Source organism: Apteryx rowi, unplaced genomic scaffold (genome assembly GCF_003343035.1).
Source record: "Apteryx rowi isolate R43461 unplaced genomic scaffold, aptRow1 scaffold_116, whole genome shotgun sequence".
Lineage (NCBI taxonomy): Eukaryota > Metazoa > Chordata > Aves > Apterygiformes > Apterygidae > Apteryx > Apteryx rowi.
The window spans coordinates 663,621-691,316 of record NW_020447375.1 but is presented as its reverse complement, the minus strand read 5'-3'; the positions used below and the strand labels follow the sequence as shown (position 1 = coordinate 691,316).

General features: G+C 41.6%; 1 protein-coding gene across 1 annotated transcript in view; it reads right to left on the bottom strand.

Annotated features, from left to right (window-relative positions):
* Window positions 1–27,696, bottom strand: part of PRKG1 (protein kinase cGMP-dependent 1) — a 433,746-nt gene that overhangs the window by 370,366 nt on the left and 35,684 nt on the right.

Here is a 27,696-nt window from a genome sequence, read left to right as displayed (position 1 = left end):
AATCAGGAAGAAAACGAGGACAGAAGAGACTCCCATGATCAATACGAAATGAAATAGCTTTAAAGTAATAACGTTTTGCTTGCTCGGTGCCTGTTTCTTCTCTTCATAATTAATTTTATACGGGAATTTTAAGATTGCATTAGCAGCCTCAACATCACTCCTACGAAAACAGCCAGTTTATCCGTCCTGCATCTTCCCCCAGCAAGTCAGTCCCAGGTGGAAGACTTTCCACTGAGAGTGGCACCCAGCTGCTGAACTGGGATTTTAATTACTCATTACATGTTTTTTCCTCTAAGTGTAGAAATAACTACAGCCTAAGAAACTTTTACCAATAAAAAAAGTTCTCCTTCTTTGTACCGCTTGCTCAAATCCTAAAAAACCTGACAATGTCATCTGCGCCTCTGGTGAGCATTTAAAAAAAAAAAAGCACATTTATTTTAAAAATATCATTTCATACACCCATAAAGCAGAGGTCACGAGTGGATTATAGCAAAAATATCGAAAAGCCTTTCATGGCAATCAAAAATGTTACTGCAAGGCTGCGGGTCATTGCCAAAGGCAACGAACAACACGCGATCTCATTACTGCGAGCGGGGCAGACTGGCGCCTTTGAAACCAGTTTTGGCACCGGTATAAAACACATTCCTGGTGGTTCAAGGAACCAGCAGCAACTATGTAAGTGTAACTTTTGAACCACATATAGAAGTACAGCGGGGGCAAAACATCTGCCTGCCATTAATATTCCTCTGCGGCAGCAAACCAGCCGACAACTCACCAGGTGACCCCCAGGATGTATACATTATGTGTGTGTGTGTATATATGTGTGTATAAATATATATACACATAGTATAGACATCGTTTCATAGAGTAACTGCTGTGCTTACCTTGGATCCAGACCTTAAAATATTCCGAGCTCTACCGTAGTTTTAAAAAGTACGATTTGCAGCCAAATGGGCTACAAGGATTTTCAGTTTGGGTTTTCTTTTCATTTTTGTAAGGAGATTCCATATATAGTACTCCTTCTAAACTAAAAATTCTTGCATGTGTGCTATAAGAAAGAAGGCAAGATTTAGAAATGTGTGTCCTACCAAACAGTTATAAGAAACCAAAAGAAGACAAGAATTCTAGAAGGTAAATGTGAAGGCACAAGTACATCATTTCCACCCATTCTAAAAAACAAACAAAACCCCCAAAACCTCAAAAATTGGAAAAAAAAAAAGAGCTCAAGAATAAAATAGCATCTACAAAACCCTATTGAAGTCCCGCTTAATTAACATTATTAGCAGACTCCCGTCTAGAGAAGGGAGATACTGAAATTCTAGCAATCAGATCAGTCATATTTGCTATGCCACTGCATGGTGGAAACCACCTTAGCTAACCCAGCTCCGTTTACAAGTTGCAAATCAAGTCCAATACCTTAAACATCAAAGTTGCAGGCACTTCCAGCCATCTCCAGCTCCCAGGCATTTCCTTCTGCAGCAGCCAATTTCCTTCTTAAACTTGGGTGTAAATGTGAAGTGAGGAAAAACACCTGGGCCACCTTTAAGTATGCAGCTATCCCTGACGAATTTGGCCATCTGTTAGTATTTTACCTGATTAGTCCCTTACACATAGGCATGGAGGAGGAAGTCTTCTGCTGGGGTTGGTTCAGAGGAGCCTTAACTCAGCGTCCAACTCCTTATTTAGTGAGCAAAGCTTTTTTAAAAGAGAGGCAAGTTTTTAAAATGATCTAGCGTCAGCTGAGTTAAGAAAGAGATCTCTAAAATGTTATTCTACCTGGAATTTTTCCAAATGCTTTTCATCAAACAGCTTATACGCAAAGCTGCACAACTTAAAAAAAATAATAAAAAAATCAGAGATCAGTAAAGCATCAGTTTGTTCTAATCCAACAGGAGTGGATCCTTCTCGTTTCTGTAATTCGGGGACTATGCAGAAAAGTGATAATTTCCACTAAGATGATACATTTATCATCAGTAGAGGAAAATAATTCACAATGGACTTCTTTAATAGGAATAATAGTCAATAAAAAAATGCAAGGAACGGAGAGACGTGACAGAGGATAAGCAGTGCCCACATTCAACCAGCTCCCACTGGAGAAAAGTCACAAATCATAAAAACAGTAGCGAGAATTAAGCATCCTCTTCCGCGTGCAAAGTCCTCAAAGATACCATTTTGTATTTAAAGTCAAAATCAAGCATCAAGCTATCAATAATGTCTCAAAGTAATAGTCAAAACACTGCTGTATTTTTCATTTTAGCCTGTCAAACTCAACGCTGCTCTGCATGACTTGTACTTAAAACCAGGATATATCAACTTCAAAGGCTCATTAAGTTATTAATAAGTAGATGCAATAAAGTAAATAACTTGGAATAACTCCAGTACCCTCATGGACCAGATTTTTCCAGGCGTATGTGCTAAATGGCGCGTTGGCCTGCAAGCAACCTCACTCCACTCGACCTGTAGGACAACGCTTTTCTCAGCGTGAGTATGGCACTGGTCTGGCCTCTGGAAGAACATGGGCCAAGTCATGTCTTTTCATATATAAAAGATGAGAAAAAACAGTGCCAGAACCACCTAAATATATCACAACCCTTTGGTTTTGTAGCACGGGTCTACAGCCATTCTCTTTTCTTGCGTAACCAACAAAATCGAGAAGCTTGTTTTAAATTCTACATTTATTTCTGTAATAACACAGGCGATTCCTATTATTCTCGGTTATCCTGTTGGCTGGTAGCAACGCTATGCCACTTGGTTTTACCGCTTTTTCTTTCTCTAAAATTGCATTTGTATTATTTTCTAGACTGGAGTCTCCGGTGATTGATTTGTTTCAGAACGAGGCTTTTTGGCTACAGAACGTGGGTAAGAAAAGAGTTCCTTTCGGTTAGCAAATGTGTTCCAACTGCAAATCTTTGAGAAGCCTTTCTTAACTAATCATTTTTTTTTCCTTAAAATATTTCAGGCAACATTCACAGCAAAGCAATTTATTAAACTAATTATTTTTAAATCCTGTTCTCAGAGGTTTGCACAAAAGCACATTTTTCTGTAAAATTAATGCTTACGGGAAGATCAACAAGAAACATTCATAAATGCCTTTGTCACAACGCAAAAAGCAGCATCAAAATTCTTAACCTTTGTGTAAAAAGGCACAAACCCTACATAAAATATAACAGGTTTTTAAAATATTCGTTCTGTCGAAATCTGTGGGTTTGTTTCTCTGGGGGCATCAGATGCATCTTTGAGCTGCTTTTGAGATTCTGAATCTCTGAAGACTTCCAGAGTGAGACTATTTTAGTTCAAGACACACCAGTCTGGGCATGCTTTTCAAAAATACCAAATTGAGATTATATAAAACAGGTGGGAAGACCAAAAAGAAAAGTTTTGATCAAACAATTTATGGCATTTATGACTGTGAATGCAAATCAAATAACAGCAGTGACCTTAAAAATGAACTGAAACAAGGGGTCCTTGGAGGCACAGGGTCAGAATAAAAGGCATTTTTCTCTGAATGTGTGATAATGCTTGGACCAGAGCTTTTTAATGCTTTGTTCTCAGTAAATCCAGTCCAGGGACAAAACTCATGTAGAATATTTGATTTCTGGCACACAAACTATTATGCTGAATTAATATCTCGTTCTGCAATAAGTTACATTTTCAAGGCTTTAGAGTATTATTTTCTGGAGATTAGGACTCTCCTACTAATCATTTTCATGGATGTCAAGCAAAGAAATACAGGAGGTCATTCTGAAGGGTGCTTTGTTTTTCTTTCTTGTGTAACAGGCATGTTTTGTTTCAATTTTTTCCCATAGGAAACAACTGATATTAGCAGTATCCAAACTTTGGAAGAAATGTCAACAGATGACACACGGAAAAAGCTTCCTCCCTGCTAAAAGTAATTTTTTTCTGCATCACCAAATACATTCCCAAGAAATCTTGAATAGAATATATCCACACTTACTTTTCATGATCTATCGTAACTGTTGCGCAGTATCTATAGCGCTCCCCAGCGTGCTRCTTTATCACTGATGTGTAAGGAGCTTTATCCTTGTCCCTGCCTTGAACACTGTATTTTGCAAATTTAGTCTTCTTTACAAGCCATATTTTGGGCAGGAAGCAGAAAGCGTAGACCTTTGTTTGCCAGGTGTTTTGCCCAAGATGGTAGTCTCCAACTTGTGTCTATCTTGCTCCATATCAGCCCCACATGGCGCTTGGGACTTCTCCAAAACTCGCCCTTGTTGGGTGAAGTGATGGTTGACAAGGGCTCACTCATCTCAAGGATGAATATGTCCCCCCTTGTGAACAGCTTTGCAAAGCATACTGCTGAATATCTAAAAATAGTGCTTTTGGAAGCCAGATCTTTTCTTGTCCCTCTTAGACGAAGATAACCGGGAACGTGATTACTAACATCTCGTTCTGCGCAGAAGGAACACCAACTACGTTCAGAATCTGAACTGRCATTAAAAGAAAAATTGAGATGGTTGGTCTCTTGGGAAAAGCCTCTTAGAACATCTCCCAGGATAATTTGGTAAAGACAATTTCTCTGCAGACCGTTTCTGTTCCTACAAATTACCCAAATAACAGCTTTCTCAGCAGAACTACAGTCTCCTTCACCCCATGAAATATGAAATAGCACAAAATAGCTTTTAAAGATTTTGAGTATTAAAAGCTTTAAAGAAGCTGTAGACATGGATTTCAAGATGCAGCACACACAAAAAAAAACAAAACAAAACATGAAGCCTCACTGGAAGGCTTTTTAGATCTGCTCTCTCTGAAAGGCATTGATAGTGGAAGAATTAGAGACAGAAAAGGCAAGCATCTCAGGATCAGATGTGATGGTCAACTTCTCCTGGTCTCTAGTCCAACCTCTCTTTGGAAGCAGGACAAACATCACACTAGATGGAGGCAGACATGGCTTTGACCAGCCAAGCCTTGGACACCTCCCAGGATGCAGAGTCCCTGAGCAGTCAATGCCTCAGTTATATCTGCAACAAGAAGCCCCAAAAGCAGGGCTTGGAAGTGAATTCAAGAGTTGATACAGCTTACCTCGCATCTCCTTGGCTACTCCTCCTTTCGTTCTCAACTGACTAGTTCCTCCATAAGGGCTGGATACATGCTAGGGGTGGGGGAAGAAAGGAAAGGATTCCTTTCCTTTTCTCTTGTGCAAAGAATAAGTAAATCACAGACACCAGAGAAATTAAGAGACATGCTATTTTCTCAAGCTATCCTGGTAGTTTTGTGCAAGAGACATTCTATAGCTGGCTTAGAGAAAAATCTATCTTTTTTTTTTTTCCTCTCTATGTAAACCTTAATGCAATCTAAACTCAGCAGTTGTTATGAGCTGCTCTTAGTGTTATCAAGTGACATGTAAAGCAGAAAAATCAAAACAGGAAATATGCACGCATACCCTTGAAAGAAGGAAAATCTCTAAATTACTGTGGATTTTCTTCTTCTGTGAGCTGAGCTCAGCATGCTCAGTCATTACCCCAAACCACTGTTCGCTCCCTCTCCTACATCCCGCAGAACAGCAGCGTTTGCTTCCAAGATAGGGACTGCTCAAAGGTTCCCACGGATTGCTTCTACCCATTCTCCAGTGCTAATACGTAAACATCATTAGAAAAGAGCAAACAATGTGTCATATTCATCACACTAAGCACACTTGCTGCATTCATCCATCGCTATCTCCGACAGCAGTATTGTACACTGACTATACAGCTGTCTTATAAGCAATTAGTTGTTATTCTCTCCTAGACCAGGAGACTTCTCCCGACAGTTGCTCTCTGCTGGGTTATTTATCTACTAATGTGCAACGGTGACTCCTTATGCAACCATGCACTGGGTTTTGCTTGTAAAACAGGTTAAAACTTTGACCAAAATGGGTTATATATTATAAATCTCACTGTTTTACTTTCTGAAGACTGCTAGCTGGACCTACCATCCCTTTCACACATCTGGCTGCTGCCAACACCTGCCCTCGGAAATTGTTCCCTGGTTTTCACGACTTTAGCTGCTGCCCTGTTTCCATATCAATTTGGATGCCAAGTAAATAGCATTCAATCAAAACTGCAAGTTGGGTTTTGGCAGCTGGCACAGCAGTTCATAGAAGCATGTAGGAGTATAACTGGATGACAGCTACACRGTTGCTTTCCAGCACAGGAGCAGCAAAAATAATCTTCATGCAGAGGGTAGAGTCAGGCGGACTTTCCATGCCAGCTATGAGCTTGCGCCAATTAAGGCAAACAATCGTTTAATTTTCTCTCCGAGAGGAAGATGATTGACTTTTCCCTCAAAGGGGCCCTGAGAAAGTCACCAGAAAAAAAGAAATATTTAAAAATAATGTAAAAATCCAAGCTGAGATGGGCTTCACCATGTTGCGCTGAAGATTAACATCACCAAAATCGCAGCATAGCTTCCTGGAAACCATAATAAACTCCATCACGAACGCTTAAGACGCGGACGATGCCCAAGCTTTACAGCTGCCTGAGAAGTCCAGCTCCCAAAATAACAGTTTACTCCTCTACTTACGGCTTGAAATTGAATTTCTTACATGAAAGGACTCTATGACCCCACTTAACACCCTGGAAAAGCAAGTTCAAACAGCTTTCCCTCTCCCACCTCCTCCGTTTCTAATGACAAGGAGTTTGGGAAGAATTTTGCTGAAGTTATGGTCACATAAAATTTACCCAGGCAATGTCTGCAATTACCAGAATGACCTCGAGCCTCAGAAGGGGATTCAGACCAGAGGGAGGCTTGTTTTTCTGCACTAATTTAGTAGCAGATGGTGACTTCTGTTCAGACCTTCTGAAGAAAAGGAGCCTCAAAACAGACAATTTACCAGTTTAATTAACATGATATCGGGAGGAATAGTAAACGGGACAATTCCCAGAGCATCACATAATCTTTAACAAATGAAACTCAAGTGACGAGATTTGTTTGGTGCCTCTTTCTGGACATGCACCTGAGCCTTCTGATGCTTCATCTTCTACACTTTAACATTTCTATTCTGCAGTGAACCCGGTTCAATTTGGCTTCTTTGGTAAGGTCTTTGCTTGTGAAACGCTGAGCGTTTTACAGCTCGGAGAAGCTATTAGGGGTCAAGACCACCTCACATTTCACCTGCATTTGGTTTGCCTATATGTAAAACAAATATCCAGTTCTTGCATCTTCATAAACCGACTAGAGCAAACCCATTTCACGTATCACCATACTCTGAGCTTGGCTCAAGTGCCTCAGCGACTCCAAAATTTTTATACATGAGTAAGGAAAGAGGTAAAATGAGCAGAGATTTAAGAATCAAACAGAAGAAGCAGTTAAATGCTAAGCACTAAATGATGGGTCAAGAAGTGAATTACAACACGTTAATAAGAACACRCAGGACAATTTGCAATCAAGATAATCCAGAGCTCTCTGCAAAGCAGAGAAAGTATTGCCATATATGCTTTTCCAGACCGAAAATACCATTTTCATCAGTTTCCACAGCAAATAATTTCCAATAATAAAAATGTACTACAGTCTCCCCTCTGTGTAAAGAAAACACTTTAAGTCAGCTGCTCTTCTGGGTAAGGATCAGAGCAAGAAGTTTATGCCCCTGTGACATTTCACTAACTGGGTCTCCATTACCCTCCTACTTATTGCTCTTGATGAAGACAGGATCAAGCCTGGACTGATGCACGCTACAGGAATGAAAATTCTCTATTTCAGCAAGTAAATGGAGGTAGACTGCCGGGAATTCAATCACTGAGAGAAAATATGCCATTCTAACCTGTATATTCAAGATAAATTTAAATGACTCTTTTATATGAGTTGAGATATATGTGAGAATTCCTCAGCGCTTTTTTATACTGCTAAAAAAAAGTATATATTTATTGTTGATGTCTTCCATCAACATAAATGGTATGGCAGAAAGCACAGCACATAACCTTGTTGTTAACAATTATCRGCACCTAAATGAAGATAGAGCCAATTTTTTCCTCCACTTATTATCAGATGAAAACCATCCYGAATATTAAACATTACAGGAAAGCTCTAAAAAAGTTAGAGAGACCACTGAAGAGAGATTTAACTCAAGTTACATTTTTCTTCCACTGCAATGCTTTTGGTTTCAATGGTATTCATGGGGTCCTCTCAAGCATCAAGTCTCATATACCATTTTACGTGGATGCACCGACACGGTATTTGATTCAAAGAATTTCAGACTAAGGGATACACATTGCCTGGGAGGCTTAAGCACAATAACACTACTGTTAAATTGTGCAGCGCGGAGTTTATTTAAAGCCAAATGTTTTTAAAAGGGCAAACAGACCTGCGCTATGTACCTGCGTGCAAACGCTGCTGCAACATCCCTGGGTTATTCACATTCACGGCACTTCCTTATCAATTTCCGGAGTTCAGTCTTTTTTAATATATTACCTTGTTTTTATTGTTCTGCGGTGCTATAAAGAAAAATGCTCAAGTTACATCTCCCCGATCATAAATTCAAAGAGAAAACATATAATTGAAGGAATTAGCTGCTGTAAGCGGTTCCTGCTACACAAAGGTGCGTGAAATGTCTCAGTGAAATTCAAAATGTATCAGATTACAACAACAACAACAAAATATATATATATATAAATTGATTTCTGTCAGAAGCTGCCAAGYCAAGTTAATCGCGTTCTGTTGAATGAAAACCTATTCATTGCCGTGGACGTACATTTGCTCAGAAGTGGTAAAAAACGGTTCTGGTTCATCTTTTTGACAAAGTAGTCAATTCAGTGAAATAATTTTCTCCATATAGCCTGGATCCTCAACCAGCATAAATTTGAGAGGCTTGGCTGAAGCCAGTGAAGTTATGCTGATTTATATCGGCTGTGGCTTGGGCCAAAAAATTTGATCGTTTCAGTGAAAATACATTAGTCAAAATCCTCCGGGAAGCCTGGAACATATTTTCACATGTTAGGTTCATGATGTGCTTGGAGAGGCCTTCAAATTTATTTTAAAAGACTAGCCAAAAATGTATGGTCATGTTATCCTTTAAAACGGTGCTGTAAGGGCCTAAACTGACCTTTATATGAGATTATTTGGGGAAAGAGATTCACTTGGGGGATTCTTGATATCTTAGAATAYACACATTTAGCTGGAAATTAGACCTAAACAGGAACAACGTACAAAAAACTGGTTGTGTGTTTTAATAGACMGTACTTACAATATTTTTTCTTTTGGAATGGGGATATCATGCACAAAAATAAGAATTTTGGTCTCGAGGCTTTCTTTGATCCTCTTGTAATTGAACACTGCATGAGGCACAGCATCTCAGAATCGCAGCTCATGTTTAATAAACACAGTTGTCCGGCCTTATAGGAGATGGTATTTCTAATTTCAGCTGGCTCAGAAAGTCATTTTTCAACCAATCCTTCATGCTAACCCTGATAACTCCCCCCCAAAAATTAAAAAAATCSATGTAGGGATCGTGGAGCATTCTTTTATTCACCGTTTTCAAAATCYTCCGCTATAGAAATTCAGCTTTTTCAGAAAAAAAGAAAGCAATTTCAATTTTTGCTGAAAACACAAAGCTTAGCAACACCCAAGGAAATTGTTTCCACACAATAAAAGCTTTGGGGAATCCTTTAAAGAGGCCTGGGACAGCCTGAAGCAGAGGCGTTGCGAACACAAGGGCTGCCGAGCTGTACATTTGTATGCATTTCCTCGCGAAAGCGAGTGCCAGGGCTTTTCACTTCTCAGAGTTCGTGTATTTTATCAGCTTTAGGATTTAAAGGTAATTCTTTGCTGTATTAGGGGGGAAATAAAAAAAACAAACAGGATACCGATTCCATCATTTTTTCGGTCCAGCTACTCAATTCTTCCTGAAAGGGTTCGCTTAAAAATAAATAAATAAATAAATAAATAAATAATACAGATTTATTTCCATGCAAGTTGAAAGCAAAGTGCAAAGAAAGCCGCAGCACAGTAACAGCGATATATATATATATATATATATATATATATATATATATATATATATAAGCAAGATGGAAGATTTTAGTGAATTGGAGCAGAGGCCTGCCTGCGGCGCTAACAAATATTTATACAAACTGGAACGGATTTAGGACAGGTTGAACCAGACTGTCCAAACAGGAGGCAAAGACAAACTCGCTCCAAAATGACCGAGAGTTTGGTATTTCGTGTATTCGCTTGGGATACGGGCCCAGACAGGGGAAGCGGAGCTCCTAAACTGTAGCAACGACTCAGCAATTTAAGCGATCAAAAAGACAAGGAGATGAAGAAGGAAGAACGCCAAAAGTGAGCACAGGGTATGTGGGCCCAGCCCGCTGGAGAAATGCAATAAGAAAAAAATTAAAAATAAAGTTGTACGGGATGCGAGACGCATTATTTGCACTTGGCAAAAGCCCAAATTTGCACTTGCTCATAAAAAAAAACATTGCTTATACTTAAGGTGAGGTACAACACTTGCTATGGAGTCACTACCATCGACACTGCAACAGCACAGGGTAAGATTTAACTACTTTGGAGTCCCCCTTCTTCAAATAGCTAATACACTATTACAGAACCCAGTTTGTTGCACCTCATCTTGGATGAAGATCTCATCAAGAGCTTTTGCAGATGGACATTTGCCTCTTGCATACTCCTGAGCCCCTCAAGGTCTAGAGACCTGCAGCCCCTCAAGGTCTGGAGACCTGCAGATCCCTTGAACTTGCAAATCCATCGGTGGCTGCTATTTTGCAACCATGAAATGACAAAAAGAAAAATGTGTGTTGTGGGTGGAGGAAGAGCAAAAACGTCTGCTGCTTTTGAGACAGTTATTACACATTTCCTATCCCGCCTCTCATGTTAGCGTAACCCCCCACCGCACACCGTTCCCACCACAAACAGGCAGCTTTGCTGAGTAGTCGAAGATAAAATTTATCATGCCGGCAATATGCAGTGGTTGAATACACAAGCCGAGCTTGTCGCTGCAAGGTCCTCTGTGCAGGACCCAGAGAGGGAGCAGGGCAACGTGAAGACCCCATTATTTTTACCTTGTGCTTTCTTGACCTCCGTGCTCACAGCTCATGCATCTTGCATACGGCGGAAGAGGCCCTGAAACTTGATTTGGAGAAGACGATCACCTCCGCAGACATCGTTCGCGCTATTACCTTTTAAACTTTTTTGCAATGTAAAATCCATTTTTTTTTTCAAGCTCATTAAGAGCAGCCATTTAATAGACTCCTAAGTGCCTTCTGTAATCACTCTTACGTTAACATAAGCTGCCAACGTAGGCAACTGCAAAAAGAAAGAACTTTGTGGCAGAGGAAGATGTAAGCGTCCAAAGTAGATAGCCTGGAGCAGGCTCCATTTTCTCCTGAAATAGCACCTTAACAGTCTTGTATTATTTTACAGCTACGGATTAGTTTACTCCAGAAAACAACACTCCAAAACACGCATTTCACAGATTTCCTTGCAATAGGGAACAAAAAGGGAAATATTTTAATATTTATCCCTGGAAGTGCTGTATGAACCAAAAGTAAGCGACTCTTTCGACTGCTTCTACTGAAAAAATACAGTTCAGCGCTCTCTAACCCAGGAGCAAGGCGGTGTTAGAAAGCACRCAATTTCCAGGCCTTGCGCTCAAAGCTTTGCCCACGCAAAGGAAAAAAGACTAACAGAACTCCAAGACAGAAAAATAAGAAGGAAACTCTAAAGTAAAACACCGCTTGCAAACCTCATAATTCTTGTGCAATTTAATCCTCGGAGAGGAGTATAAAGGAAATTAAAAGAAACTCCATTCGGCGCAATCCAGCTACAGTYGTAACTTTAACTGCCACAATTAGCGCACTTCAAATTCCTCTAACGGCTTTTCGAGCGGCACGAAGATGAAACCCTGTGATTCTTTTTAACAGAAGAGCTGTCTCATTTTTGCATTATTATTTTGCCTACCAGCAATTTATTGTATGGACTAATAGGAGGGTAATAAGAAGCCACGCTAGAAAAAAAAATTACGCCACGGTTCTGGACTAAAGATTGGCTTTGCAGGAGGAGTGACGGAGCAGCCCRCCTCGCACCAGTTCCTCCCCCTCATTTTTCCTGCATAAACTAATAGATTAATTGCAAATCCGCAATCAGTGCAGACCCTGTTCCTGCCTGAGCGCTCCCCGATCGATCCCGTAATAAATACTCYTCGCCTGGTCAAACAGGTTGCGAGGCACTGGGAAACGTCGGTTTGGCAGGCGGTTTGGCTGCTTAGTCCAAAAGGTCGCAGGAATTAGGGAGCGAGGCATCCGAGTTGCGTGTTGCCTGTCCATCTGTACGTCTGCCGGAGCTGCCCCTTCGTCACCGGCTTTATATCCTGGGCAAAATGCCTTCCCGAGGGTCCGCGCTGATCCTGCCTCAATACTGTTAGCAAAAATAACACCAATGGCTTTGCTTTTTTGGCTCCATCACCGCTCTCTCCTCCATGGCCAACATGTTTCATGGTCATCCTTTTCTAAAGTCCCCTCCTGGCCCATTGCTCATTTTTCCCACAGTTCAGCATTTTTGATGAAACCGGCTTTTTGGACACGATTCGCTTTCTGACCATCTTCTCCTTTCATCACCAGCAATCTGAAGCTTCCTAAACCTGGTTTCCTTCATTTGGATGTTGCCTCAGCAAAGGCAACATCCTAGCACTCTCAGGTAACTGCTGGGTGAAGAAGAAGCATGACCATGTAAATACAGCAAGAACATTTTGCCATGTAAGAAGAGACTGAGAAACCACTACCCTTGGTGCTGTGGAGCTGATGGCAAGTTTCAGGTTGGACGCTTGCTCTTCTCACAGAATCACAGAATGGTTGAGGTTGGAAGGGACCTCTGGAGAGCATCTAGTCCAAGCCCCCTGCTCAAGCAGGGTCACCTAGAGCACRTTGCCCAGGACTGTGTCCAGATGGCTTTTGAATATCTGCAAGGATGGAGCCTCCACAACCTCTCTGGGCAACTCCTGGCTCCTGTACCTTCTACAGGAGAGCTGCTAACAAAAAGGGACTTTCTTAGCAGCCATCGTCAAAAGAGGTCAAAGAGAGAAAAAYATGAGGGCAAAGGACGGAGAAGACGGACAAAAAAATGGCAAGAAAATAAAACAGGAAGCCACAAGTTCATGGAAAAGTGAAAGGCAAGCTTACAAAAGCGCTGCTGTGTTTCTCTTCTCCTTTCCAGTCTTCCTTCTGAAACACATGCACCTCAAGTCACATGCGAACACCTTTCCAGGTGTCAATGCTGCCGTTGCAAACACAATTGCTTCCTTACCTCTATGTACTTCCAAAATACACAATTGAGAACAAGAAAAAATACATAAGCCATCCCCGTTGTAAATCTGAAGCAGTTATTTTAATAAAGCAGAGCTGTGCTGTCCATGCTTGGTGGCACTTTCACAAGGACCTCTAAAATCAGGCACCTCCCTGCTACCTCTGCACATCCCATAAGGGCCAGTGTCACAAATGACGGGCAGGATTTTGGGGCCGCTCCTAAGCTGCCCGCGTATTACTGCTTGCGGTAAACTATACTGGCTCGCATGCCATTTATTTCCCTCCGAAGGCAGAAGGCACAGCATGAGACATCCTGAGGAGGAGCGAATTAGCCCGGTCAAAATTTAACATAAGGAAATCTGAAGCCTCTCTCTAAAAAACATTCGTCTCAACGAGGCGACAAGAAGAGGAGCGACTGATGAYCTCAGACGCTAACGCATATACCGCTGGGTAAGAAAAAGAAGAAAACGCTTTTTCCTCGGAAAACGACAAGCATTTTTGGTGCCTCCCGTAAAGAAGCAAATAAACTGAGAAAGTGCCACTGCAAGGATTATGCAGGATGCTGAAAAATTTGATTTCAGGATTATTCAATAACAGCTTTCTCTGCTGCTCTGATAAATCACAATTTGAGTTAATTTGCTGGAGTTAATTATTTATTTGAAGAAATGTTAAGACTCCGGGATGTTCACTGCTACTATAACAACTGCCAGGGAACCCAGAACATCTTGTAGGGGGCCTCCCCTGTTTTATTCAATTTAAAAGGAAAAATAGAAGGATTTGCCAATTCCTGAAAAAGTCCTTCCCGCCTCGCATTATCACTGCAACCATACCCTCGTTCTCCACTATGGGTTGCTCTCTTTTTTGCAATAAAAGGCATCAAGTGCAGATTGCTTTCAAAGAGGGAAAATTAAGYAGCTCCCTTGTGCAGACTGCCATGAAAATGAACTCTCTGCCAGAAAACCCTAGTGTAACCAATGTCTCTCAAGTAGTTCAAGCACCGCCAAGCTGATCGTTCATGGAAGAGGCAAGGACAAGGACCCTTATTCCCAAGAACATGGCAGGCCGTATTAATTTTATCATACATTAACTCCAACGTACAACCGCCACTCTTCGGCTCCTCTCAAACTGAAGACGCGTCCAAGTTGGCTGCATTTCAGTATCAGAGGGCATCTTAGCTGCCTTACAACGGTGAAGGACAACATCACAACAAGCAGAAGCGAGGTTAATGCACTTATTAGCACAACCCCAACCCCGTTACTCAACCTGCTTCTTGATCACGGCCCAAATTGTGAGGACAGAAAATAAAATTAAAAAAAAAAAAGGTTGAGCAAGTATTTCTTCATGTTTTCTTTAAACTAAACATGCAAACCTCATCATCAGCTGCTTCAGCAGRAAAACAGCAATTAGATTTGAAAAGTGTAGCCAGTAGCGAATACGCATCCAAAGTAACTTAGGAGCATAAACAAAGCTGGTTTAAACCATCCTGCTTTCTTCTTCTTCATCAGTTTGCAGAGCACTATTCAACTGTTTACTTTTTAATCACGTTGGAAAGTATTAACTTTGTATAAATGGTCCTGACTTCAAGTGCAAACAGTACTTAGCTAGAGCCGATGGGGAGAAGATTTTAGGTCCTGCGGAAAACTGTCCTTAAGCAAAGGGCACTCATTTAATTCCTGCGGGGGGGGGGAACAAAAACAATCCAAAAACATGACTACCATTCGATGTGGATCATGGATCTCTCAACTTCACATCCAAGGTAAGTACAGACGCTGTCTATGCTTTTAAGTGCCATGGTCTTACGGTGAAATAACCCCATGTCTCCGTAGAGGTTGGGAAGCAACAGGCTGGGGAGCCCCGACCTAGCTGGCGACAGTCCCGCTCCGAGTCAGGCCCTACTCCCTMGAGGCTATAATAAAGATACACCACTTCGACCCCTTCTTCTTTCCACCAGCCAGAATAAAATGTGCCCAACCTATACCGCACACAAACACCTTTCCAAAAAAAAAATCCAGATCCTATAAAAAATGATCCTTTGGAAGAATAAGCAAAAAATACACGGATACAATACTAATTTTAAAGAAAAAAAYTGCAAAAAATAACAATGGGAAATCCAGAAACTAAGGGTCTAAAACTTACAATTACTCCTAGTCAGGATACACTGCGTCTCTATTTGTAGCTGCTGTCGCTTGYAGTGGACACAACTACGTGCATTAAATTTAGAAAGGGCAACAGGCAGCRTTACCTCCAGCGTCACTCCRCTGCAAKCTGYTGCTCTTAGACGTTCACAGYCRTATTTCACTGCTAAATTAGCAAACRTTACCTCGACGGAACAAAGAGTTGGAAGAYGACATAACCTCTAAAATGCTTAACATAAAAAGAGTAAGACTGTAACAAGTACATCCATAACTCCAGKTCCTGGGAAAGACGGACTTATATAGGAGGTTATTGAATCAATACACACATTTACTTGGGGAAGGCAACCAGCAAGCTACTTTGAATAATAAAAAAAGCACGCAAGTAGTAATGGCTTTATTCATACATCTCCCTAAATGCTTCTAACCTGCCAAATGGCCATGCTGGTCATCGGAGAACGTATTCCTATTACTTACCCAAACCAAATTACTGCCCGCTGTGCCGAATTTTTACTGAGGCGTTAAACTACTTCCCTGTAAATTAACTGAACCATGGAACTGGCAAAGCCTGAGCACAAAACCAACACCTAYGAATGGGTACAGATATCCTATTTTTCCACCGTGGCTTATTCTTAGTTAAGACGTCCAGCAGTCTCATTCCCTAATTAAACAAGCAGGTCTCCTATAGGTTACCAAAGTACCTATTTTGTCCGTCCGGCTCCCGAATGAAGCTCTCGAGATGACTGTAGTCCACAACATACGCTTGCAGTCAGCGCTACAAAAATTGTACTCCACTTTCTTCCTCAAAGTTTGGCAGCATCGTTATTGGGGGAAAAAAAGGCTTGTATCACTCGAACGCCCTAAAACATCCTAGGGAAACAGAGGCTATTTGAGTCAGACCTTTATGCAACACGACACCCGCTGTTCAGCGAAGCAGTCAGATATGCAGGCAGAAAGATGATCTTTGCCCCAAAATCTGTAATCTGTTTTATGTCCTCCCCGCTGTCCTCAGCACTGGCCATTACCTTCTGCCTTGCAATGTCATCTCTGTGACTCTGGAGTTACTCAGGAAATATAAATAACGGTGCACAAACACAGCCAACCTTTCCTCTGGAAGTTTTAGCAATGCAGTATTTGCAGCCGAAAAACAGAGCCAACAACTTTTCATCTTTTATTCATTCGATTATCTCGAACGGCGAAAGAATGGCGAAATGGAAAATTAAAGTTTGGGCAGACCCAGGGAAATAATTCAAATGCAAATACCAGCAGCTCGGTGCAAGAACAATGAAATCCAACACGCGGATACCAAATTACAGCAAAAAATGATTACAAGAGGTGCCAGGATAGAAAAATAACTGGGCAACCTAGTTCAAGACCGAGCAAAGCGTTATGTCAGAATTTTCAATAAACCTGCTTTATAAGATTATCCAGAACTCAATACTTAATATAAAACTTCATCAGATTGCCAGTATGAGGGTGAAACGTAAGACATATCACATATTCCCTCTCTTAGGGTTTATCCAAGTTGGAAAACTCTGTTTCTGGGCGCATATACACAGACATTCTGTGCACCTGTACACAAATTTTCTCTCATTAGGAATACTTTAGATGTTTAGCAAGGCAAGCTATCGTTTTTCCTCAAACAAAATAAGGCAGAATTGGCGAGTTTCACATCAGCATTGCAGGAATTTCTCCATCTGGTTGGCTTTCTACTCCTCCCTGCTTAGGGGTTATCAGAACCATCTGAGAGTTTCTTTCCGAGGGAAAATGCAATTTGGGAATAGCAGCCCCATCTGCCTTCACAGGGCCTCGTTCATCCTCCTGAAGCTTGATGAGGTCATTGTCTCGAGTGCTCCGAGAAGTGAAGAACATATCAATTTCCAGCCACGGCTGCTGCACTTGCATGCTAACATCAGCCGGCGTCTGCTTCAGGGACTGCAGTAACTTGTGTCCGAAATGGCTGGGAGGAGGAAAGGACAGAGGGCTCCTCGCCTACCTTTCCCTCAAAGTTTCAAACCTTCGAGGTTTCACAAATAGCGTGCGAAATATAAGACTTAAACATGCGAGGTGTTATTCACAGTAGCGCGAAGATGATCCAAAATCCACACTCGCCCTTCAGCTCACCAAAAGCCACGCGGCACAAGCATCCTAGCATGACTTCAGGTGACAGAAAGTAATTCCTGGCTCCATCAAGATTTCTGGTAAGTCAGAGAAGTGGAAGAAAAATTGAAATGAAATTCATAATACAAAGAGATAAGAGAGTTCCTTGCTTCGTTCTTATAGACAGACTTGAATTTCATTCCTGAGGAAGCCAACATTTTTCAGCCGACCAACACTGCTGATAAACTCCATATACCAACATCTCTGATGACCTCACACTGTACTGGCTTTGTTTTCCCTTAAGGAACCAAAACCTAATGTCAAATCTTAATTGCTTAGTTTCACTCCTTGCTGAGGTCACCACCAGTTCTGTTCCTCCAGTCTTGTAGGCCTGTACTGCAGGAAAATACCTTCAGTAGCCTAAGTTGTAGCACTCGACGGGGTCACCCCTCAAGTTGGGAAAGATTCAGTCCTACCCATCTTGCTCTGATCCACCCCAAATGTCAGGTCACCTGCTCAGAGAACGGCAGAGAAACATACCTGAGATGTCATCAGATCATGAACGTGCACTCACAGGATCTTTCTCCCTACCCTGTCACTAGCAGTAAGAACTGCCATGGCAATAGACTGCAGCTTTCCACTGAAGATCGTGTTGCATCTCTGGACCTGCTCCATCATTACAGAATAATTTAGCAATGCGAAAGCAAGCTCTGAAAAACACCCAGGGAGATTATCTCACAATTCCTTGGATGTCCTGGAGTATGATCCAAGATAAAAAAAAACATCCAAGGTTTAAAAAAATGATAATAAAAAAATGCAAAAAAACCAGAACCCGTTTTGGAACAATCTCAAAAGACCTTAAGCTCCCTAATACCAATATACTAAAATAATGACAGCAACAAAAAAGATAACATGCTCTGGCCTTGAGCAGTACGTACATATTGTGATAGCCACAAGAGAACACAAACATTGCAAGTATAATGCAATGCGTTTAACCGCACTGATGCACACAGAACCGCAGTAGAGGACAGTGATGCTCGATTTTGCTGTTGCACATGCTGGGCACTAACTTTCCCATGGAAGACATGCATTGAAGTGATTTCAGGAAACTCAAACTCTTTCCCTTTTTGGGGTTCTGGGAAGCTCTGTCTGGTAGGCATTTGTACCTTGTTTCTTCACATCACTATATATTTTGTAGCCAATAATTTACTGAAAGTGATGTCTTGAAAGTCATGTTTATTTAAGAGCAATATACATTAAAGAGGTGATAAGTATTTCAGTATGTGACAAGCAACATTAACTCAACTTATTCTGCTCCTCCTTGGGAACCTACAACTGAAAGTGATCTCCAGCATCATGTCCAACCATTTGCCAGCACTACACCCCACTCTGCAGAGAGCTCAAACTGCCTCTCTCCTGGCAGGAAGAGCTGATGCTTCTGCTAATATGCACGATAAGTAAAACCCTGTGTTTTCTGAGAAAACTGGATATGAGCATCTTCCAAAAAACATAATAAAAAGCCTAATAACGGGCTTCATGCTTTATCTCCATCACACATAAGCAAAGTACAAATTTCCTGCTAGATCATATTAAATATACAAACCCACTTAAAAACATGAACTCATAAACATATGGTTCCAGCTTGCTACAAGATTTTTTTTCCTTTTTTTTTTGTTTTTGTTTTTGGAAAGGCCACAAACAGAGCAATTCTGAACATCATCCGAAAGGATGAAATTGCTGCCAACTCAACTCTGAATCAGCTATTAAACACCTCTACAAATTACCTTGATGCCTSGAGAAAATAAAACATCCAAATGCTAGTCAGAAATGTTAGAGAAGCCAGGATGAATCACAGGAGTGACACTGCTGTTGTGGTCAAAAAGACAAAGTCAAGATTGGCTGACTTTATCGGACATTCAGGAACAATGACCCAGCAATACATACTTTTTTTGGAGCTGCTTTTGAGAGCTTTTCAGGTCTAAAGATTTTTATGTCTATGCACGATTTATTTTTGCTTAAGAAAGCAACATTCGCACCTCATCAGCTACTTTATTAGAAAATTCCTCTTAAATCTTGGTCTCTTTTTCTTTAAAGTACCCTCCAAAAAGCAAATAAAGTTACTTAAAAGGTCAGAGACAGGTTTTATTTCTTACACATGAAAGATGTAGACATTTTTTAAGCCTTCCAATATTTTCAAAGCCAATCTCCTATATCACCTTCAAATAGCCGGAAGAAGAAAAAAATGCCTTTCTGCATCTGCATTTTCCCCACACTAAATGAAATGGTTGTTTCTTCACACACTCAAAAACACAAAGTGGTAATGAATGGAAGAAGCAGAAGTGTTTTTGGACAAAGGAAAACGGGTCCGATGGGCAAACATATTTCATCTGATGTGGCGATGGAGTACATGGTTGGAAATAATGGGAGCAAAGTGATCTCAGCAGTTGTTCTTGAAACAGAAATTATGAGATTTGTTATTACATCAAAAGAGTGAACCAGAAGCTGCCATCTACTCATTAGCCATACAAAACCGGGATCTGCATCTCCCGTGGAGCTATTGCCCGTCAAACCCCACAAACAGCTGTCTGTACAAATCCAGACTCCATGAGACAGGAAGAAATGCAAGAAGGAAGGATGAAGAAGAAATGCATTAAACAAAGGAGTTGCCTTGGTTTCTCGCGCATGTCCTTTGGATCAAGTGAGAGGAGCGCTCTGGTCATTACCACCTTTCAACCAGACTTCCAAGTTGCAGATGTGCAGGTGCCCTTGAGGTCCCCCTTAGCAGCACCTGCTCAACCCAAGGCGACTCACCATGGTCATGCTACTCAGGGGCCAGGCAGGGGGATGAGAGGGTCCCTGAGGTGGGAGGACCTTCCCCCATCTCAGGCAAAACAAAGGCAACATCAGCTTTGGAAGGAGGTTTCATACAGCCAAAGGGATGGTGTGAGGAATGTGAGGCCTCCAAGTAGTCCCACCCCAGGTCCTTCCCACCCCATTATCCTTGGCCCCGTTTGCTTTTAAATCCAGCACCGAGAGCTATCATAGCCCTCCAGTCGCAGCAGATTAGGCTAGGTAATGAAAAGAGGTGAACAGAAGTGAATGACAAGCCCGAGGCTTATTTCTACATGGCTTTTATGCGATTCCTGCAGAGCATGCAAACATTCATGCAGCCCTCGCTGCTCCCCGCAACGCTTGCTCTCGTAAAGAGCTGATTTACATTGTCAGATGGGTGTACCAGCACCCAAATGTACTATAAACATAGACTTGGCATACAGTCTATCAAGCATAAAAGGAAGCCAAGATAACAGAGTGCGAGGCCGCCGGAGAAAACATTATTTCTGAGCAAAAAGAAGCCTAAAAGTACAATAAAATATTCAGCCACTCCGTTCTTAGGTAGGGTTCAGTTAATAATGCATAACAAAACAAATTGGATGGTTCTACCTGAATTACTGATGAAAAGATTACGAAATTGCCCAATGTATGTTCATTCAGAATTCTTCACAAAGGTTGCCATTGACTAATTCTTGCTCTGCAGATCACTCCGAACAGATGCTTTGAATACTTATAACCTGACTGTATTAATCCAACTCTGTGCATGGAACTGCTTTCCTTCTAAAAATGAATTTCTTCTTCTCCCAACCAAGACAGCTGGGTTTTGTTTTGTTCCTTTTTAGATTAAATGTAATTCCCCCGGTTCTCCAAGAAAGTACAATACTTTCTGGGCACATCGGGCTGTTGGTGCTGGCCAGACCCTAGATCTACACCACGTAAACCTTTAGATTTACGGCACCCTTGCCATTCTGTTGAATCACACTGTACTCAGCCTTGGAGACTTGGCTTTTAACTCACTTGCCAGTGCACGACTAGCTTGATTATACCATCGAGTCCTACTCCATCATCCTGCTTGGTATTTACTCACATATTTTTGTGCATGTTTGTTATTTTGCCTATTTACCCCAATGCTGAGACAGGACATCTACATGATCCAAAGACAGATCCTCAAATCCCAGGCTCCTCCAATTTTTCCAGCTATATCAGCTGATTTAACAAAAAAAACTCTCTTGCCTTCCTTTTTGACTAAAATAGGTACAGTGACTTTATTAACAATACCATTTTGCTATTCAGTTGCAGTATTCAATGAGACCCGGCCTTTCTCTCCATTGCCACTTTTCTCAATTGCTTTATCTGTTTACTAATCTTGTTTTTCCCATTCACTTAAAGGACACGTCCCACCTGGAATTATATCATCCTCTAGGCTCCCACACTGCAAGAATCAATATCTTTTGAAAGACAAACTTAAACTGCCCTTCTCTGTAGCTAGCATTGCCTTCTTCTCCCCCACCGCCCCTCCTAAAACCTTAGCCGTATTGGCTGCGACTCAAAATCATTTTCAGCATTATTAACCTCTGCTAGATAGCTGATGGGAGGCTTGTGCACATCTTATAAAATGGATTCCTCTGGTTCGCGTAGCTGCCTAAATCATTCGTTGTCATGATTAATACACTGACTGTACTAGCAATTGTTTCAACTCTCTTCCAGCTTTAGATTATGGAATGCCATTTGCTGAGGCTGTGCTTTAAATTAAGACTGCCTTGAAATGCAAATTCTTAAGGCCGCTTAGCAACAGCGGCTAAAGGGGGAACCGTTACACGAGGAAGAGAATAGAAAGCATTAAGCACTCCTGTAAATTCTTTGTTAAAACTTGTCAATAATGTTATCCGGCAGCTCCAACACTGCAAGAATTATGCTTTAGCTTGGTAAACATCACCGAGCAAGGGCAAGAAAACTGGGAAGGACCTGAGAGCTTTGGAGCTGACCGGGAGGCTGTTGTGGGAGAAAGAAAGGCAAAAGGATGATAGGAGTGAAGGCAACACCCTAAATCTGAGGTGATACATTTTTGGACGATGGGGCAGCCCAATCAGGTAGTTTTGAGTCATTGCTCTAGGTGCACACATTGAAAAGCTTCTGTTGAAGGTGAACAGGAGAAGGTAGAGACAAACTATTTACAGGAGACAGTCAGACATAATGCAGCCAAGATAGCCAGATATTCATCCCGGCATTTATCTGAAGTACTATAAAGTGCCCTCTGTGAAATACCTGAATGATCTGGGCATGGCAATTAATTCTTTTTGAGCTAGAGAGAGAGGCCAGGAGCCTTACAGTGCTTATGCAGATATTTAAGCACCTCAACATGAGTCATCTAAGTTTGAAAACTTGGTCCAAAATATACTACAAAGCTCCAACAGTACCTACCTCTTCGGTGCTGAGAAAAACTTCTACATCTGCATCAGGAGTACAAATATTGCAAGCAGCAAGCAGACTTAAATGCTTGTACGAATCCAACTGACAGGCAGGGTAGCCTGCCTAAAAACCTCCATTAAGTATTGCAGGAAGCACAAGCAGAGCAAGACTATCGAGCAGAATTTTTAGCATATCAAATCCAACTGCCTGCACCGCAAGCCCAGGGATTCATGGATACCGCAAACTGCTCCCTAAAATACCTGCGGAGTTTAGCACCTGCAGAGCAGACATTGCGAGAAGGAGCCTGAAGGACCTGGCCCTTAAAGTGTAGTCAGTATCCTTCATATTAAAGAGCTCATTAATAAAACACCAAGTCGGACATCAAGTCAAGCACTGATACAGTTTTGTATATAAATCCAGCATTTCAAGAAATAACTAGTTTTACCATCTAAAAAAAATAAATTCTACATTTAGTATTTTTATTAGCATACAGGGACAGTCATTTACAAGCTCAGACTGAAAGTCTCCATTACACCAAGAAGTCTGGAGTACAACATGAGATCAAGAAAAATTACCTGACAGGGCCTATGTGGAAAACTTGCAGATAACTATTATCAGGAAGTCATTTAGACGGGTGGCTGAGAAAAAAAAATGTGGATATCAAAGACAGAGATCAGTAGGCCACAGAAGATAAAATATTAGTACTGCTGAAGTCCAGCCAGATATTTGTTATGCTGAAATGGTCTGGAGCTTTATGCCTCTCTATCTAGAGGACAGAGGGAAACTTTGGGACAAGAGGGGACAAGAAGGTTGCACTTTTCATAGGCACTGTGCAAGTCAAATGAAAATCCAGATTTACTTAGCATGCTTTTATGATGTGGCCTGTGACTCCATTGTCAAGGCTTTTAATATGGAGAATCCCTCAGCTGAACCTACCACCACTAAAAATTCCTATTCCCTCAGAAAAATATGGAAGACAAGAGGTGGATACTTGAGTTTTCTTCAGCAAACGGCCCTTAAACGCAGAAAAAACAAGGTTTTACTCCCAAGTGAGTCTCACATTGACGGATAATACTTTTGAAAACAAGGATGCTGTCAACCATTTCTGTCCAGTGGCATATTAGAAGTGTTACTTTGTATTACAGAAAGCTATTAGATGGACTTCAAAGGAACAGAAAACTCTTTCAAGTATTCTAAGTGTAACAGGCGCTATGATATGCACTGAACTCCAGTTGGCATAAATTTGTTAGATATGGATGAGCCTGTGAATCTTTTCTGTTGAGAGAGACTATTCCTTCAGATTCCTCCTTTGTACTGACGAGCATTTCTAAATCTCTTCTGATCTGCTCGAGCACAACACCTGACAAGTTACACTGCTACTACTATGGCAATTCAAACGAAGTGACTGGCTTTTCAGCTATTGGTGAAGACAGCCATCCTTTACGTATACAGTTTCTTAAGTCAAGATGCCAACACCGTCTGGGGCAGATTTGTGCTTCTGATATCATTTTAGCTTTCAGAATATTTGTAATCCTCTTATGCCTTAGAGTTTGCTCAGACGCGGAGAGTAAACACATCTGTTGTGGGATTAGGGCCTGGGTTGCCTTGCAGCAATCTCTGTTGGTGTCGTTTATGTGTCCCACCAGAGGTCAGCTCCTTTTGCTGATTGCAAAATGCTATTTTATAATGACAACTGAATTCTTGCTCCTAAAAGGCAAAGGCTTTGGATGTTCTCACATAATACATGGGCCATTTCTTGGCACACCAGGGCTGACTGCCCTGCCTTTCGTCAAGTACCATATGGCAGCGGGACTGCCAACACGTCCACGAGGTGCATCATTTCCCACAGCCAACTGTAAAACAAGCTTGAGGAACAGGCTTTGGGGAGAACTGAAGGCAGCAGCTTGCTCCAAGCTACCTTCTTTCCCAGGTGCTCCTCAGAAAAGGGAAGAAGCAGCCAAAAGAGTTGGCATGCACGCTCAGAGTGAGCCCACGCTACACACACACACACACACACACACACACACACAAAGCCAGGGTGTATTGCACCTACACAATCAGATTGATGCTCCCTGGAAACTTCTGTGCATATACAGAAAGCCTAGTCATAGGGCAAGAAAGCTCCTTCTCAAGGATTCATGTCTGCTAAAGCCACAAGTGGCCACAAAGTGCTTCATATGCTTGATGCACCATCCATATTTTGGTACATTTCTACGTAGAGAAGATTCCTTGTTTCCCTAGTTCTTTCCTCCTGTTTTTGCTGCATCATTAGTCATTCAGAGAGATGTGTGCCCTGGGGTGTGGAAATGATTGACTATCAAGAGCTGCATCAAGAGCACCAGAGGTAGGTCTCCAGACTCATACTATAAGGACTTTTAGCTTATTCCTATATGTGCCAGAAGAGAAACTACTCAGCTTCCCTTTTCAGATGAGTTAAGGCTTGCAGACAGATGCTCCATCTGTACATCCTTCTCCATGGCAAAATAAGTAATGAGAAAACTCAGGCGTGGTGCTTAAGCCGTCATGTTTTTTGTTAACAACCCAGGAGTCGCAATTTTTCTCAAGTTCTTCACCAGTATAGACTGAAGGCAGCAAGCTGAAGAGCTCTGTTCTCCTTACTGGAGGAAGAAAAAGGGGARAAACATTCTTTCTGTGATAGAAAGCACTGAGGAGGAGCTAGGGTTGTCCACTCATCCCGGCCTCAAGGAAGCACCAAGATAGACTAAGCGAATACAGCACCCCACCAAAACTTTATGCCAGAGTCTCCAGATGGAATAAAGTAGGTGCATACTCATCTATCACAGAACTGGCAGGTGTTAAGCACTCAAAGAGCAGAAGTTTCTTTTAGGTTGAACTGTAAAGCAGATAAAAGTCATGGTCTTCTGGCAAGCAACACTCCCTTCAGTATGGTCAGAAAACTGTCAATTAAACCACTGAAACTGTGACACATGGTAGCAACAGTTCTAGAAGATCAACTCAGTCTTCTTTTCTTCCTATTCTAGTCTGTTTGACTTCATGACATTGAGAGCTCCAACGTCACCAGGAAAAACAGGGCATTTTCATAGCTTCCATTCCTGAAGGTATGACAGAATGATGCTAGAAATCAGAGCAGTCTGTGGAGATCAGCAATAGCATTTTAGCACAGCAGCAATCATCTGCCATCAGGAAAGCTAACTTTTTTCCTCATTATACCCTGAGATTAAGTTTAGGCATTGAACAGTTCTGTTCTTGCCTGCTCCCAGCGTGCTTTAGTCAAGTTTATTTGGTATACACTAGGCTTAACAGGAGGAAAAAGAGAGGGTAAAAAGGTCAGTAAAACACTTCTCTAAAGAAGCATAATGGCTATTAATCTGCCACCAGCAGACCAAATGCATTACACTTCTGTGTTGCCTTTTTCAGAAGGCTACACTCAAATCTGAGATCAAGAAGGACATTCACTGATGAGCAATTACACAGTCTAGAAGACACCACGATATGTTTGAAACATTCTGCACATAGCACAAATAGTGAAACGAATACCTTAGGAGACAATTAAGCCAAATGAATAAAAATCACAATTTTCCAGAATGCTTATTTCCGTAAAAACATACACATACTGGATGTAGAAAAAAGTGCTTTTACACCTCATTAAAAAATTGCCTAACGGAAATTTGTGTACGAAGTTCATGACTGAGGTTCTCTCGAGTGTAAAACACAGAATTGGTAGGACTTTTGTAGAAAACTTTCATTCCTCTTCTTATTGCTTTTGAGCAGCAGTTAGCATAAATGTTTCCATCACGTGTCTGGCCCTGATCACCATCTGCCTGACGGTGGATTTGCATCCCTCGTCCCTATTTCAGCTGGTCCGTCAATACGTTCTGCCTCATTCCTGCTCTTCCATTGCCTCTTTCCTAGTCTGCTAGTCTCTTCTCATATAGAAACTAATCCCTATGTCCGAGCATCCCTTTCTCTGTACATTTTGCAGTTTTACCATACCTCTTTGACAGGGGATTAGCATTGCACAAAGCACTTAACGCAGAGACAAACCATGATGCTCTATAGTGGGGTGACAGTGTCTTCTGGTTTGCTTTCAACTCCTTTCTTAATAAAGGCAAACGTGCTGTTTGCTTTTTTGCTCAACTGCTGGACACCAAGTCGGCGTAACCAGGGAACATTCAACGACGACTCCAACCTTTCATTCCCAAGTGTGACCGCTAATTTAAATCCCATCCACTGAGTTTATCTACTAGAGCTGTTTCTTTGCATTTGCTGACACCAACTTTCACCATTTCAATCACCCAATCACTTAATATATATTATGTTGTGTACAGCATTTCTTAAAAAGGTAGTTTAGGAAAACAAACTGCACGTTTTGCCTAGGGCTCTCTCTTTCAAGTGCTATACCGTGAAGCGTGAGCACTCCCAGGAATAGGAATATGAAGATTATATGAGGAAAATATGAGGATTCATATATCATCAGCGTGCTGAGGTTACACGTCCCAAGATTTTGTTCTTAACTGCCAGAATTAAGTACAAATTCAGTCTCCTCCCGCCCAATGTAAAGCAGCATTTTCCCCAGCTCCGGCATCACTAGCTACAACTGGACTCCAGCTTTGCTGCTGAGGCTGCAGCAGACAAGGTGGAACCGAGCTTGTTCTCCGCTCTCAAAAATTTCGCTGCAGTAGCAGGGGCAAATCTTATTTCTGTTCATAAGGCAAGCGGGTGGCCTAAATAAAACACACATACTTCGTAGAAACTGCCACCTTATCCCGAAGCGCGCTAGTATTAGCCAGCTAGCGCCTAACCCCTCCACCCGCATGGGATGTAAGAAGTCAACACTTAGCGTTCGCATGCATTAGTTATGAATTTGAGAAGTGACAAGCGAGCTACGGTTGTGCCTTTTTTAGCCTGCCCTGGTTTACGTAACGAAATTTCCCCTTCTGTGATCATTTTTGAAATCGCTATCACGGCTTTGCGTAGTTCTTTTTTCTTCCCCCCCC